The sequence below is a fragment of the Anastrepha ludens genome, chromosome 5 (genome assembly GCF_028408465.1).
Source record: "Anastrepha ludens isolate Willacy chromosome 5, idAnaLude1.1, whole genome shotgun sequence".
Taxonomy (NCBI): Eukaryota; Metazoa; Arthropoda; class Insecta; order Diptera; family Tephritidae; genus Anastrepha; species Anastrepha ludens.
Genome location: NC_071501.1, coordinates 85,307,582 through 85,324,244, shown reverse-complemented (window position 1 = coordinate 85,324,244; position 16,663 = coordinate 85,307,582). Strand labels below are relative to the sequence as shown.

General features: G+C 35.2%; 1 protein-coding gene across 1 annotated transcript in view; it reads left to right on the top strand.

Moving 5' to 3' along the window:
* Window positions 1-13,259, top strand: part of LOC128862911 (uncharacterized) — a 250,088-nt gene extending 236,829 nt beyond the window's left edge. The window contains exon 5 of the mRNA XM_054101736.1: window positions 12,659-13,259. The gene's annotated coding sequence lies outside the window, so the exon portion shown is untranslated. The remainder of the gene's footprint in view (window positions 1-12,658) is intronic.
* Window positions 13,260-16,663: the final 3,404 nt, after the last annotated feature.

Below are 16,663 nucleotides of genomic sequence, written 5' to 3'. Positions count from 1 at the left end.
ACACTGCTATTACTGCTAGTGCTTTAACTAAGAGTGCATTCCCTCTTGAGCATTCCATCCCACCATGGCCGTCTTATTATATGACTCATAAAGTTGGCCGACCGATGAAGTCAATCGCAGCCAAATTCACGTACGTGATTATCGCACCAATCAAGGAGAAGAAGAAGACGTGTCTCTTGGCGTATTCTTTTAAAAACCCCAACTCGACGCTATTCCGGTTTGAAGTACACAATTTCGCTTAGCCTTAAATTTTATTTACGAGCTCTATATCGTAAAAAATATATGTGCCCAAGGTTTTTTTATTTTCTTAAAAGAAGTATGCCTATTTAGAATAATTCATAATTTTTGGCTTGACAAACCATTTTTAAGAATTCATATTCCGGTTCTATTGGAGCTCGAAAAGTTGATTATAATAAACATATCTCCCGAGTAGGGAAAACTGTTCAAAATCCGTTGCCACATTTTGATGGGAGGAATTTTTTTTATCTTCAAAATGCCAGGAACTTTTTAACAATTTTTATGAAATTTTTTTCCTTAAACTAATTTTTTTACCTTCAGAACTTTCGATTCCCTTTATTTTCATTAAAAATAAGAAAATTAAAATATGCGAGAAAAAATGTTCTTTGAGTCTTCAGCCAAACATCTCGAAATTCTCAAAATTATTATAACAAAGAAAAAAAAAACATTAAGCAAAATTTTTTTCAACAAAAACGCTCTATGTGATCACGAAATTAAGAAAAACCCTTATATACTCTTTGGTTTCGGAAAAAAACCAGGAAATTTTCAGTATTATTTTAATACAAAAAGAAAGTGACATTTTTTTTTTATATTTCGACAAAATAACTTTTTATGATCGCGAAATTCTAAGAAAAAACCTGGTTTCTGAAAAACCAAAATCGTACAGAAGAAGAGAGGCGTAGAGAGAGGGAAAGAAAGATGATGGAATATAGTGAAAGAGAGAGAGAGAGTGATAGAGTGCGAGAGAGAGGAAGATAAAGATGTTGAAGGGAGAGGAAACAGGATGAGAGAGAAAGAAAGGGATAGACAGGAAGATAAAGAGGGAGAAAGATAGAGAGAGGGAGAGAGGCAGAGAAAGAGGGATGTCTTACGTATCGACAACTTGAATACTCCTGCAGTTTCTTTGGAATGCGAAAAGTAGGTGAAATCCATATTTGAGTCTACATTGCTTGGCATCATATAGTTCCTAGTCCTGCTCTGCTGACTGTACATGGTTAATAATTGATACAAGTACCCAAAGCGCCTCTTTTCATTCCTCGCCTTCTCTCTACTCTCGAACTTCGAGAGGAACTCCTTAACATGAGGAACTTCATCACTAGTTTGCAATGGTTCACATAACCGTGACTTGGCATTCTGGGTCTTCAGCCTAACACTTAAATATAGCCTACCCTCCGCTGTCCTATATTTCTGTCTCACTTTCTCTCTCCATTTTATCCTTATAATGCATTTCTCGCCCAAGTCGCCCCTCTCATGGGCAATCATATAACCTCACCTAGCTATCGCGCACTCTCGCTACGTCCATTCGTTAGTGGCGAATATATTCTCAGCTGCATTTTAGTTTGAATTAACTTTTTACCTCCATATTTATTTAAAAACTTTCCCCTACATAAATAGATACCTTGTCGTTCAACTCATCTGTAATTTCCACTAGTGAAATAAAAGAACAAAAAGAAAAAAATCTTTCTTACCAATTCTGAGTTTGACAACAGATTTGAGTCATTAAAATCCGAAGTGGAAAACTTTTGGTGTCTTACAATTCAAAACGTGTGCGCTTGCACTAAATAGCAATTATGTTATCTTCCTATTCTTGCAGTTACACTGCGCAATTAGTTTTTGAGTTTTCGTTTTAACCTTTGGATGGCTCGTGGCTAAATGCAAGCCAAGTGGCGTAGCAAATTAGCAAATTTGGTCACTCCATTCAACTTGAAACTAAATGTTGAAAATAAAATGAAAAACTTTCTTCCAACTAAAGGCCAATGAAGAAAATGTAGCAAAACAAAAGGAATGCGAAAATTTGTTGAAATATTTCTTTTCTCATTTTCTTTAATGAAAACAAAAGATTTTTTGTTCCAAAGCTCTCTTCATTTTTCAACTTTTGCTTGTATACTCCTCACCTTTCAGTGTCTCCGTTTGGCGCATTTTCGCCCACTGCCGCGTGACACACATTTCGTTCGCCGGCACACAATCGTTCCCACTTTCCCCCTCTCACATAAATTTTCTCTTTTTTGATTTATTTCGTGTACGATTTTATTCCAGTTGATGTAATTGAAAAAGTTTTCATTTAATTTAAACTTTGAACCATTCGTGTGACACACTCACACCCACACGCACGCACAGGCAAGTCACAGCGAATAGCTTAAGGTGCGTCAATGGGTCGCTGTGGCGTCGACAAAGACGTTGGCAATAAGCAGCATATTTATGTGCGCGGGTAGGGGAAATGTCCCATTGTAAGACTACTTCACACAGTGGCAAACTAGGCAGCGCAGTGTATAGAAATTTATTCACTTAGGCAACTCATTGAAACAGACTAGGCCATCTTTAGCATTCTGGCATTCGAAGCTGCTTGCAAAACAATTGATTTGTAGAATAATTGGTAGAAAGCCCAGGTTGTTTGTGGCAGTGATGGAATAAAGTGCGCAGCGGCAGTTGAAAAGTTCTTAAATTTCCGCGCTACAGGACGTTCTTAATAGGCCAATGTGGAGTTGGCGGCGAGAGTTACGTGGAAGTTGGTACTTGTAGGCAGCCAGGAAGTTGGCATAATCAGTTTCTGTGTCAGGTAGGCTCCTCAGGTCTCCGAACAACTGGAAGCAAACAAGAAAGTGTAAGCTGCGGACCTATTTATTTGCATTTTCTTGACATTCTTTTGCAACAAAAAAGAAGTAGGGGAAAAGTGAGAAAATAAATGCGCATGTGTGTGTGTGTGTGTGTGTGTGTAGGTGAGAGAAATGAAACCAGCTTAAAGATGGACGAGCAATATAAAAAGCGCTACAGAGACAGTTGTTAAAACAAAAAGTCGGCATTTGTATTTGTAAGCCAGAAAAATATTTCTTAAGATGTGTATGCACATAAAAAAGTTAACTTATGGCGCATTCTTTTACAAACGGAGCTCGACGCAACTACGATTTGAAGTACACAATTTCGACTTGCCTTAAATGTTGCTAACGGGCTCACTGTGGGAAAACTGATTTGTATTTTAGGCGGTCTGGTATATTCTTATAGAAGGACCCAAATTTTGAATATTTTACAATTTTTCGCTTGGCAACTCATTTTTACAAACTCACATTTTTGTCGAAATTATTTTTGTAATATATAATTTCTTAATAAATAAAAAAAAAAACTTAAATTAATTTATTATTGTAATTTATTTTTGAATTCTTCAAAATGAAAAAAATTTCGAAAATGGGCATCGAAACCGAAAATTACAAAATTCTTAATCTTTTACTTGTTTATAATTTCTTAATTATTTTACAAAAAATAATTTTTCTTAAATTAATTTTTTTACTTACAAAATGAATGAATATTCGAAAATGGGCAGCCCAGCCAAAAAGCACGAAATTTTCAAGCTTAAGCAATAATTTCTTAATATTTTTTTAAATTTTTTTTCTAAAATTAACATTTTTGTTTCGATTATCATCTTTTATTTTTTTTTAATTTCTTAATAAAAAAGTTTAAATTAAAAAAAAGAAGTTTAAATTAATTTTTTTTTATTTTAAAATTCTTCAAAATGAAGAAATTTTCGAAAATGGGCTTCAAAAGCAAAAATAACAAAATTCTGAAGTTTTTATTTGTTTATAATTTCTTAATAATTTTTCAAAAAATAATTTTTCTTATATTATATTACAATAATTTTTTACTCTCAAAATGAATGAATTTTTAAAAATGGGCATCGAAGCAAAAAGCACGAAATTTTCAAGCTTAAGCAATGATTTTTTCATATTTTTTTTTTTAATATTTCCTAAAATTAATATTTTTATTTCGATTATCACCTTTTATTTCTCTATAATTAAAAAAAAAATAAATTAATTTACATTTTTTTAAATATTAAGTCTTAAATTACTTTTTTTTTTACTTAAAAATAAGCATCGTCCCCAAAAATTACAAAACTCTAAATTCTTTTATTTCTTTATAATTTCTTCATAATTTTTGAAAAAACTAATTTTTTTACTTTCAAAGTGAATACATTTTTTAAAGTAGGCATCCACGTCAAAAATCCTGAAGTTCTCAAGCTTTCATTTGTTCATAATTTCTTAATAATTAAAAAAAAAATGATTTTCTTAAATTATTTTTCACCTTTAAAATGAATGAATTTTTCAAAATCCACGCTAAAAAGTACGAAACTTTTTAACTTTCGAACCCCTTTATTTTCATAAAAAATATCCAAAAAATAAGCGGAAAGATTCTTTCTGAATCTTCAACGAAAAATCCCAGATTTCGAAGAACTTTGGTTTCTATATTACGACAAAAAAATTTTATATGACCACGAAATTCTTCTATAATACTTTCATAAAATCTTCTATTTTCTGAAAAAGAGAATATTATTGAGTAAAATTAAAAAAAAATTTCAAAATTTCGATCCACTTTATTTCCAGAAAACAAAAAAAAAGAAAACAGAAAACAAATTTCCATATACCGACAAATAAAAACCTCTCATTATTCAAAACAAGGTATTGGGTCCTCACCCATAAATCACGAAATTCACAAACCTTCGATCCACTTTAAAGAAAAAAAAAAAAAAAAATGTTTACTTCTCTCTTTCTGTTCCTATGTGGCATTAAAACTAATTTTTTGTTTACCTACAAATGATTGAGTCTCTAAAAATGGGCATCCAAACTCAAAAATATGAAAAAGACAGAATAGCTTGGAAAAATTCACGAAAATCTCAAAATTGCGACATTACGTAAAAAAAAAAACGAAAATAAAAAACGGGAAAAATATTTCCATATTCCGAAAAAAACACAAAAAGAACTGCATGTGATCGCTAAAAACTTTATATAATTCTAAAAAACCAGGTTTCTGAAACAGTATAGTATTGATTATTCAGCCAAAACTCACAAATTCTAAAAATATCGAGGCCTTTTGAAACCCCAAAAAAAAAAAATTACTTTACTTTATGTGATCAGTTTCTACAAAAAATAAAAGTATTGAATGTCCAACTAAAATTAACAAAATTCTCAAAACTTCGATTCCCTATAAAAAAACAAGCAAATATATTTCCGTATTCCGAAAAAAACTATATATGATCACGATGTGCTAAAAATATTGTAAATACTCTTTAATTTCAGAAAAACTAGTACTGAGTTTCTAGCCAGGGGTAACGAAATTTCAAAATTTCGTTACCCTTATTAAAAACCCAAAAAACAAGAAAAAATATTTTTTTTTAATATTCTCTAAATGAGTCGCCAAGCCAAAAAACATGAAATTCCCTATACTTTTTACAGTTTGTCATTCAAATCAAAAAATTATTATTATTTTTTTTCAATAAGCGTCCAATCACAAACTCGTCTTTTTTGTTCTCAAAAATAAACGAAGCAAAATTTGCCAGTTAGAAGCAAACAAAAAAAATGATTAAACATGTGTCCGTAAATATTTTCAAAAACCTGCCTGCTTGTTAAAAAATGCCCCACATGTTCATATACATATAGATATAATATAACACTGCATAAACCTATCAACAGCAAGCAAACCGGAGGTGCGAAAACAGGCCGTAGGAAGCACAGGAGAGTAGCAGTATTCCGTAGTCAGCTTTTAGGCACGCATAAGTGTGACACAATTCTATGAAAACAATACAAATGCAGGTATATCAAGAAATTTCTACTTCAAGAGCACTCACATGCTTGCCGTCAAGTGATTTCTACTTCTTTTTTCTTATTCGTGCGCTCCGAGCAAAATAAAGTCACAGCAAAATCAAATTAAAAGCGACTTCCTTACAAGCACACGCGCATATGCAGCTCTTATTACAAAAAAAAAATCTATTAATTTGTACATATAAAAACGCCCATCTGTATACATATATTTACAAAACACTCCTCAAAGCGGCAAGCTCGAAGCTGCAGCAGATACTTCTGAGTATTCATTTGGCACCTGCGCTCACGTTTTGATTGTGATAAAATTTATTATTACTCATACGCCACGTCTAACGTTGCTTAGCATGACAAGCGTAGTCGTAAAATTTCGGTACGAGCACCACTTTACCTACTCCAGTTGGCTGAAAGAGATTCTATTTGTATAGTTACTTGTAAATAAAGTAAAATTCAACAATAAATTTCCGGCATGCAATTGAGTAGGCCTCCTTCACGTAGGCGCGCACGTGTGAAGAACAATGGAATTGTACAAAACTTCTCTAAAGCCATTTCCAGTTTTAGCAACAACCTTAGGAGTTTTACAATGCATTTTTATAGAGTTAGAAGGTTTAATTTTTTTTGGTTTTTTTTTGTACTAAGAGCAAAGCGTATGAATAGGCGGCTATCGAAACTGAACTGCTAACAGGTCTGGTAGGAAAAAACTACAGTTGTTATTGAAGGAACTGCTTTTAATATAAATAACTACCCAATACTGAATTACTTACGTAAATGCTAGAAAACATGTTTTGAATAAAAATAGTGAATTACTTTCGTAATTTATGGAATATAACTCAGAAAAATTTAGTAGAAATCAAGGCATATTCAGTTAAAGCGATCCATATTCTTATAGAAAGTAGCACTGCTGTAAGCTCAAGTACCAAAACAGCAGATAGTTTTAGTATTAAAACGCCGCTAGACGCTAATTAAGCCGTTCAATCAACAACTGTAAGGTCTAGTGACCCTTTTCAGAGACCACTCTGCAGAAATACCACTACACCAGCTACTCGAATGCAATACCATAGCGAGTAGAAGAAGTAAATATCTAAAGGGTTTCCTCTAACAAGTGTTATTTTGAATAGGCCGCTATTTCGGTAGATACCACTTTTGAAGCTCCCATTTTTACATTCGACAATTAGGAACTACGCCATTAATAAAAATGGAACTCATTGAAGTTATGAAAATTCACTACAAAAATGGTGAAAATTCGGCAGAGACGGTTCGTTAAACTGAAACATTTTTGGGTCATCGTGAAGCACCTTGTCGGACTGTTGTTCAAGCTTCAAGCTGTTGGGACAAGTTAGTAGTGTGAAGAATAAAACCCATGCACGTCGTTCAAGAACAGCCGGAAATATTGCTGTTGTCGCCAAAAGCGTTGAAGAAAACCTAGATTTGTCCTTTCCTCGTCGTTCTTTGGAATTAATCATTCCACAAACGTCATTACATCATATTTTGCATAAAGATTTGGGTCTTAAGGTTTATAAAGTCCAGTTAACACAAGAACTCAAACCGGCCGATCATCAACAACGTCGCGTCTTTGCTGATTGGGTCGTTGAAACGCATGAAAATGATCCGGAATTCCATCGAAAAATCATCTTGAGTGATGAGGCCCATTTCCACCTCGGTGGCTTCGTCAACAAGCAAAATTGTTGGATCTGGGGTTCAGAAAACCGAAGAGTTGTTATTGAAAAGTCTCTCTATCCTCAACGTGCGACTGTTTAGTGCGCTTTATGGTCCGGCGGTGTCATTGGACCTTACTTTTTTCGAAAATGAAGCTGGAGTAACAATTACGGTGAATGGATTGCGCTATCGAGAGATGCTTAACGATTTTTTGTGGCCGGAGCTGGATGGTTTGATGGATTAACGTTTATTTTCTAAACGTTTATTTTCTAAAAGACGGCGCTACATGCCACACAAGCAACGAAACCTTTGACCTTTTACCATAATAACACCTCTTATTGAAGAACTCTTTACTCCGAGAAAATTTTTGGGTTTCCTTTTAAGTCTATTTCGCACCGAGAAATATGTTTATTATACAAAAATTTGTCCAGGATATTGAACTGGGCCGTGTTTTTTAAGAATTTTTTACTTTAAGGGCAATATTTTTTACTTTAAGGACAATATTTTTAGTTTGCTTATATACCTTAAAATATTTTTTGCTTAGATTTTTCAACTTTTTTAAGTAAATTATTTTTTTTTATTATATCAAGTACAGCCTTCAGACATAATTAAACCCATTGTACTACACTCGAATTCCCTTCCATACACTTCCGCTTGAATTTTTTTGTTTTTTTTTCTTAACTTCATATTGCTGTTTTTTGTTTCCTTGTTCACTCCTCTCGGAAGCATAGGTCCTCGACAAGACTCAGTCTTGCGTTACTTTCATTAATATATTTGATTTCTGACTGGGTAGGTGATTAGTCTGCCACTATCAGTCCTAAATGTAGGAATGCCCACCTGTCGTTGCTTAGGAACAATGCCTTCTTACTGCTTGGAGCGCCATCTGTGCATTTACGCTAGTCCACCGAGGCCGCTTCATAGTGTTCCAGGGCAGCTTGTATATTTTACCCGTGAGTAAAGAGAGATTCCTGCTGAATATGACAAACGACTTAAGCAAGAACACTTCAAAATATTTCGAAACATTTTCAGCATAGAAAGTTGACTTTCAATCATCTTTATAAAATTGGTGAGTTGAGAAAGGCAAAACTAACATTTTTGAAGTTATACAAGCGAGTGTTTAAATTAATATTGGCGTTCTTGGCTAACTCAAGAGACTCTAGGGATAAGGATAAGGGTACATGATGCATATCCGATTCGCAAATCAGAGAATGACCCTCAGTTAAATGGGAAATTAAATTATTAGCTAATATATTGTTCAGCTTATAAGTTTTTACAAACGAATTAGTGTGAATTAAATTAACTCTAAAAGGGCTGCCGAGGAAGTTAATATCTTTTTTCATATTTTTATAAAAATTGTAAAACCTAAAAGAATCTAAATTTTGAAATTTTTCATTTCAAAACAGCATCTGCGCACGTCTTTTGAAGGGCACTTTACTTCTTCTAAGCTTGCCCCTATTTTTACTGGTTCGTATTTTCCTGGCAGGGTATGAATGAATGCATGAATGTGAGCTATGTGTGACTGCGCATTAGAAAATTAGTAATAATAAAATGAAATCGATTTTAAGCTGTATGAGCGCTCGAGAACAAGACTAAATGAACCCAATTAAAAAAAAAAAAGTCTTAGTAAGCATTAAGGCACCTTTCTGGTCTAGAGGCGAGAAAATTGAAGGCGTTGAAAATTGAAGAAAAACAACCGGTATCAATTAATATAAAAAGCGTTTTTATTCATTAGCTCAGTTCTTAATTTACCAAAAAAAAAATTTTTTTTTTTCCAATGACAAAAATAAAAAAAATTGCTTCCCCTGACGTAACACATGCCACTGGAGTAACTGATTGGGCTGCTCAGGTACGTCTGAAAAAAAAAAATGCGGTCGATTAGTCTTCAGAAGATATGATGGGTAGCAGATTTACAAACAAAACAAAAAAATGAATTCGAAATACAATATTTTATCTGTTTATTGGAAAAACCAAAAAAAAAAAGATTTTCTTTCACTTTCTCGCTCCTAAAAAAAGTAGAAAACTAGATTATAAAATTATAGTTCAGCTATCAGCGAGAGCCACAAGTCTGCTCAATAACATATTAAAAATTCAAATCAATCAGTTCAGTACTTTTTGAGAAATTATCTACCAACGCCAACTCGGGAAAAATAGGTTCGAGAAAAACCCGGTTAATGCGCTTATACCTGGGCATCGTACTCCAAAGCGGTCTCGTTCTAAAGGACTGTAACGTCTAAACTACAACGAATTTGAATATAAAAATTGGCAAGCATATCTTTGAAAGTATAAACTATCATAACACGAAATTTTCGAAATTCTATACCAGAAAGGTGCTTTAAAGAACTTCTTTATATGTACGCACATCGTACACCGTTGCCCAGCTAATAAATGTACGGGGCTGGTTGAAAAGTAATGAGCCTAATTTTTTTAACCCTTCTGCTATGTTAGGAAAAAATTACACATATAGTGTTTTGGGTCAATTTGACCCACTTATAAAAACCCAACTAATAACACTATTTTATTGAAAGAATTAATTTTTTTTTTTATTTGAATCAAGTTAAGTGTATGTTAATTGCAGAAAATGGTTGAGATATGTATGTTTTAACGGCAATTTTCACAAACTAAGCTGCTATGTTCCTTCCAAACAAATTTTTGGCACGTAGTGCAAACAGCTGAATATTTTTTCGAATTTTTTGTGTGATGACGGAAGAAACATCGCTGTCGTTTTTTGGTGGATTCATTTCTGGCAGAAATATTAGAAGTAGACGCTTCATCTGCAGATTATGAGTTTTCTTGAATATTTTTTACTATATTCTTAGCAGCGATTCCTCGCGGCAGTCTCTCTCTGCGGACAATATTTGGTTCGATCATTTGCTTTCCCAGCTCTTCAACAAAAAGTCTTCGCTTATAAAGCTTGTTGGAGTTCCATGAGGGATTTATCTCTGTCCATATTACGTATGCGTTATATGCCATATATATATATGGCTTTCTAAAACGTTCTTTTTCTTCATGTCGACAATTTCTCGGGGCAAACAAAGCTTATTTTTTCTCACTGCACCGACTAAAGTAACGTTCCTGCGAAGTAGCTGAACGGTGAGATTGTACGTCGTAAAAAAGTTATCGTAAGTAATAGTGGGACCTCTGGGAAGGGGTTCTGCTAAGGATAGAACAATACGTTCACCTAAAAATATTTGTATAGAGACGGTTTATTTATACTGTACATTGGTTTGAGACATACAAAAAGCCAATTTATAAATGCATTACCTTCCGGTTGCGTATTTCTTGCCCGTCCTAAATAAACTTCCATGTTCCAGGCATACTTGCTTTTTGCATCACATAGAGCCCATATTTTTAAGCCGTATTTTGCGGGCTTCGATGGAATGTATTGCCTGAAGATGCAACGACCACGAAAACGTACTAACTGCTCATCTATTGTTACATTTTCATTTAAGTGATAATATGACCTGAGCTGCCGATTCCATTGATCCCAAATGTTTCTTATTGGTGCTAATTTATCACGCTGTCTTCTCTCATCCCTGTCTGCAGCGGAGTCAAAACGAAGGCATCGTGATATGTTCATAAATCTTTCCAAGCTCATTGTGGCCCGGAAAATTGGTCTGCCATTATTTTCATCCCACAAATGAATTAGACTTTCAGTGTGCGATTTGTATACTCCTGCTTAGATTTGCAATCCTATGTATGCTTCCAATTCTATAAGGTCTATAATTTTCCAATTGTCTCCAAAAAACTGCAATCCTTTGATGTTGCTCATTTCTACCACTATGTTTTTTATACTTGAGGGCATGAAAATATCAAAAGAGGATTTTATATCTGTGACCATGGAAATAGCACGCTTTGATGGGCCAGGACTTTGACATAAAATTTGATTTCGAGGAGTTTTGCCTCTTGAAATTGGAAGTGGCTGATCATGCCATATTATGCTCTTATCTTTCGATAAAATATCGAGAATATACATATAAACATAGAGCTATGCAAAATATACTCGATCTCCGATAATTAGCTTTCTTTGCCTGCGTTTTTGATCGAGTGATATAATAATAAACGGCAAAATGTTTCAAAATACTAAGTGGGTCAAATTGACCCAACAACGTAATAAGTGTAATGAAATTACATTTGGTATCCCCCAGCAACATAAAAAACAGATGTTATATTATTTTTCATATTTATCTATTCCTTTTACTGCAGTTAACAAATAGAAGAAGAATCAATACAATACGACTAGACTAACAGGTGAATTTCGATGAGTTTTACTGAAAATTGGGTCAAATTGACCCAAACATAGTAGAAGGGTTAAGCAGTTTTATTAAACCTTTTGGCTTATACAACTAATATTCTTCAAAATAGGACCCTTGAACGTCAATACACCGCTGGTAGCGGTCCTTCCACTGCGGGAAACATTTTTTAAACTCATCCGCCGGAATCGCGTTCAATTCGGCTGTCACAGTTTTTTGGTTAGCCTCAATGGAGTCAAAACGCCTCCCCTTCAGCTTTCTTTTCAGGCGCGGGAACAAGAAGAAGTCCGGAGGGGACAGGTCTGGGCTGTAGGTAGGGTGGGGAAGCACCGGAACCCCCATCTTGGCCAATCACATCTTCGTCTGTTTGCGTCGTCGAAGGCCTTCCAGATCGCTGTTCGTTTTCGACGTCCTCCCGGCCTTCCTTGAACGACTTGTGCCACCGTTTTACATGGGCACTGGACAGAAATTGGTCCCCGTAAGCCTCCTTGAGTAGCCCAATGGTTTCGGTACTCGTTTTGATGAGCTTTACGCAAAATTTGATCCAGTAACGTTGCTCCAACGTTCGCTGCATTTTCGCCACTGCAAAATCCTAACACACTTTTAAAACAGCTTTCACGCGCGGAGCGATTTTGACTGCTCCGCTGTTGCCAGCGAACTGGGAGTGGTTTCTAGTGGAAGGAGAAGGTCCAACGATCATTTTCCCCCACAAGCCGATTCGGTTGATCGCTTGGCAGTCGCTCCGCGCGGGAAGGCTCATTACTTTTCAATCAAACCCTGTAGATATGTTTGTACCTATTTTCATGCAAGAAGACTAATTGCCCACAAATCATTGCGAATTATAACGGCAAACTTTCACTGAATACACAAAACTATTGTTGCTTTATAATAAATACAATTTGAGTTGTTACGTCTTTAATTAGTTAACTTCAGTTTCAGGGAAAAACAATGGCAGATGAACAAACATTTAATTGAAAACTGATCGGATAACAAAGCTGGAAAAAAGTGGGTTCGAATCTATAAATCTTTGTACGAAAACACAATGTAATATATGTAGATATTATGTGAGGATACTTGAATAAATCGAGAGAAGATTAAATTAGTACACACAACCACACTTTTGTACGGCTGTATGTAACAGTGGCTGCACTGTAATAGCAAGAAGCCAGAAATCTTACTCAAAGATGACTAACCACAGGAGCTGCATACAAATCTACAGCTGCATACAAACCAACAGCTGCATACAAACCAACAGCTGCATGCACAAATCTACAAACGCAAGCAGCTAATAATTTGAACAATTGAAATTTAGAAGAGCACACACACATACATACACGCGCGCGCACACACTCATGCACATTACAAGTATTTTATGATAAAATGGAAATTTGATTTAAATTCAAGTAGATAAGAAAACTTTTGCAAGCATCGATATGAACGTAGAGATAAATTAGTGATTGCAGCAGCATAAAACATTTATTATCGCCGGATTGCAAGTGATTGCCAGAAATCGCACACACACACACACCCACATGCAGGCATTTATTTATATAATTTAATTATAATTAATAATTATTGATAAATTTTAGTTTATATTATTTTGTAGCTTTTAAACTGTTCAACGTTGATTAAGTGTCATACATTTGTTTCTTAATTTATTTGTGCAAAAAGTTGGATAAAGTTGGACAACAAACACACACACACACGCATTTAGAGCGAAAACAAGCAATGTACAGGCGGCACATTAAAATAGTGTCGATATAATTGAACATATAATTCATTGAGCCATTGTAAATATTAATTGTAACCATTTAAAGATTTTGTAGAGTTCATTAGTGAATGCATAGCAATAAAAAAGTATTTGTAAGCCGGTAAGTGTTTAATTACCAAAATGCGAAATTTGGCAGGGGAAGGCGTAAGAGACCTTTGCCTAGGCGTAGGTAAATACATTTGTATATATGTATGCGCACAAACGATTTCAAATGAATTATTTGGTTTAGAAATTATGGGTATAGCTGATTTGTAGAAAAATTTTGTTTCATATTTTTCATACTTTATACAAAAAACCTGCGAAAGGAAGCGCGTAAATTATTTAAGTAGGAATTGAAACAAGCAGCGCTAAGAGAATATAGAAGCACAAGCATTTATCAGTTTTTGGCGTATAAAATGTTCGGAGGTTGCTGAGCAGGAGCCAGAAAGCATGAAGTTATGAATCCACGATTTTTATTTGTTTGTTTCTGTTTTTTTTTATTTGACTTTGAAATTTTTTTTTTTGAAACAAGGGTTCTCTCTCGATCAGCTATTTTATCTATATCCTTAAATCGTGCTAGTGATTTTCAGGAAGTAGCCTTTTGTGATCCTGCAGGTATGCAAAATGTCAGCTCAGTCCATGAGTTCGTGCGTTTTTAAAATGTGGTTTTAAGATTAATAAAAAAGGTGTTTAAAGTATTTATTAATCAATGATATATTTTCCGTCATTATTTACAATTTCTTCCAAACGTTTTGGCAAATTTTTAATTCCCTGCTCAAAAAATTGTTTGGCGCCAAAATACGCTTCGATAGCCCTTTTCATAGCTTCTTTTGAGGAGTAGTTCTTGTAACTCATATGGGATTGAAGTCCACGGAAAAGATGATAATCACAAGGTGCAATATCCAGAGAGTATGGTGAATGCGGCATTAGCTCCCATCCGAGCTCGTTCAGCTTGCCTAATGTTTGCCTTGCGGGATGAGGTCTTGCGTTGTGGTGGTGAAACAAAACTTTGCGTCTATTCACTAAAGGCGTTCGATTTTTGTTAAGTGCCTCATTCAGATTTGATAGCTGATGGGAATAAGAATCAGCAGTTATCGTCTGGTTTGGTTCCAGAAGTTCATAATAAACAATACCGGCCATATCCCACCAAATAGAGAGGAGAATCTTCTTGGGGTGAAGGCCATTTCTAAGGGTCGGTTCTGGTGTTTCACCTTTACCTAACTATTGGCGTTTGCGAACAGGATTATTGCATAGGACCCATTTTTCATCACCAGTAACGATACGGTTCAAAACACGTTCATTTTCAAGCCGTTGCAGCAGCTGAGAACACACATTCACTCTCTGGTGAGGCTTGGCGACGAAAAGTCTATGCGGAACCCATTTTCCCAGCTTTGAAACCTTTCCGAACTGAAACAGGAGCCTGTGAACTGTTCCATGCGATGAATTTAACCTCTGAGCTATCATATTGACTGTGAAATTTGGCTCAGCTTCCACGAGTTCGAGCAAGGCGTCGGAGTTAAAGACTTCAGGACGACCAGCGCGCGGGGCATCCTCTACGTCTCAGTTACCACTTCCGAATTTTGAAAACCACTTTTGCGCAGTCCTTACACTCAAGGTATGCTCTCTATGAACAGTGTTTATTTCTGTAGCAGCAGTTTTTGCGACTTTTTTTAAAAAATACAAAATATGCCTCTTATATGCGTTCGAAGATTCCATTTTTTTTTTTTAACAACAGGTGCTCCTTTCCTCGATTAAAATCACGTGTTGAGTTACCAATATATCAAAGAAAATATGAGTAGTTCCGTTATATTCCGCGAATAATTTTTTGTATGCAAAAATCGTACAAAAGTGAAATTATGAGTAAAATATGCACGAACTTATGGACTGACCTGATACTTAGGGAACGCGGGAGTGGGGGCGATATTAAACTTTTTTCCGATAGTCAAGCCGCGAACAAGGCCCTCCCAATGCTATGGTGTAGATCCAGACTAGTCAATTCCCGTAAGGAGGAGATCAAATCTCTTTGCTGCGTAGCCAACATTTTTCTGATCTGAGTTCTCGGACATAGGAACGTATAAGGATATAAAATGGTCTATGAGATACCCTGGAAGTGGCTGTATTTGACTCAAAAACCTTCTAACCAGTCATTGGCATTCCCCTGACTGTTGCTAAAAGGGAATTGCGCAACTTATTTTCTTAGAAAAGCGCAAAAGAGATGGAATTCCATTTCATCCAGTGCTATTTTGAAAACCCTTTGGCCCCTATACCAAAAATAGAAGACTGGGAAAGTCCTGCGGCTCCACGGAATTCAATTTACAAACTCTTAGCTGTGTTTACCGGTCATTGGACGATCGGCACACACACGCGAAAAAACTAGGCTCACCATTTAATCCCCATTTCAGAAGCTGTGGGGACCTTTCGGAAAAGGACACTATTGAGCACTTTCTCTCTTAATGTCCGGGTTTGGCAGTTAGACGATTAAAGTCACTAGGCACTCGTTTCCATCACTCCATCGAACTTCTCTCATAATCCACTCCATCAAACTTCTCCATTGTATCAACAGCTCTGGATGGCTGTAGACATCTGCCTGTTGAAGATCTCAAAATGGTAACAAAACGGCGCTTTAGTGCTACTTGAGGGTGTCAGACTGGCATTTCAACCAGTTCACCTACCTATCTACCCAATTTTTGTTCACTTATAATCACGTTATGTTTACTCTAAAAGTGTCTACACAAATTTTCAAGACTTCACGCCCATCTTTTTGCGCGCTATCGAAACTTACTTGTGTGTTAATTTGGAGAATCTTGGCATAAAATCTACGCGACTTTATATTTTTTTAATAAATAATTAAATTAAACGTTTGCTGAAAACTATTTTATTTACACATTTACCATTTTTGTTGTAGTTATTGGAAAGCTGTGCATTTTGCTGAATTCTGAAAAGCTTGTCCGTTAACAGTGGTGCAGTTTATTAAAATTACTGTGTTAAATTTCACGGAAATGACTTATTAACTCATCATACTTAGTGTAGATGCGTACGATGGTCGTTATAATTACTGTTAGTCAGACACAAAACAATTGACTGATAAGAGTATAAAAAAACGAAATTGCTCTCAGGCCGCTTTCTAAAATTTTCTTTATTATCCATTCATGTCTTTCAAGAAAAAAACAAGTTGGTTAATTTAAAAA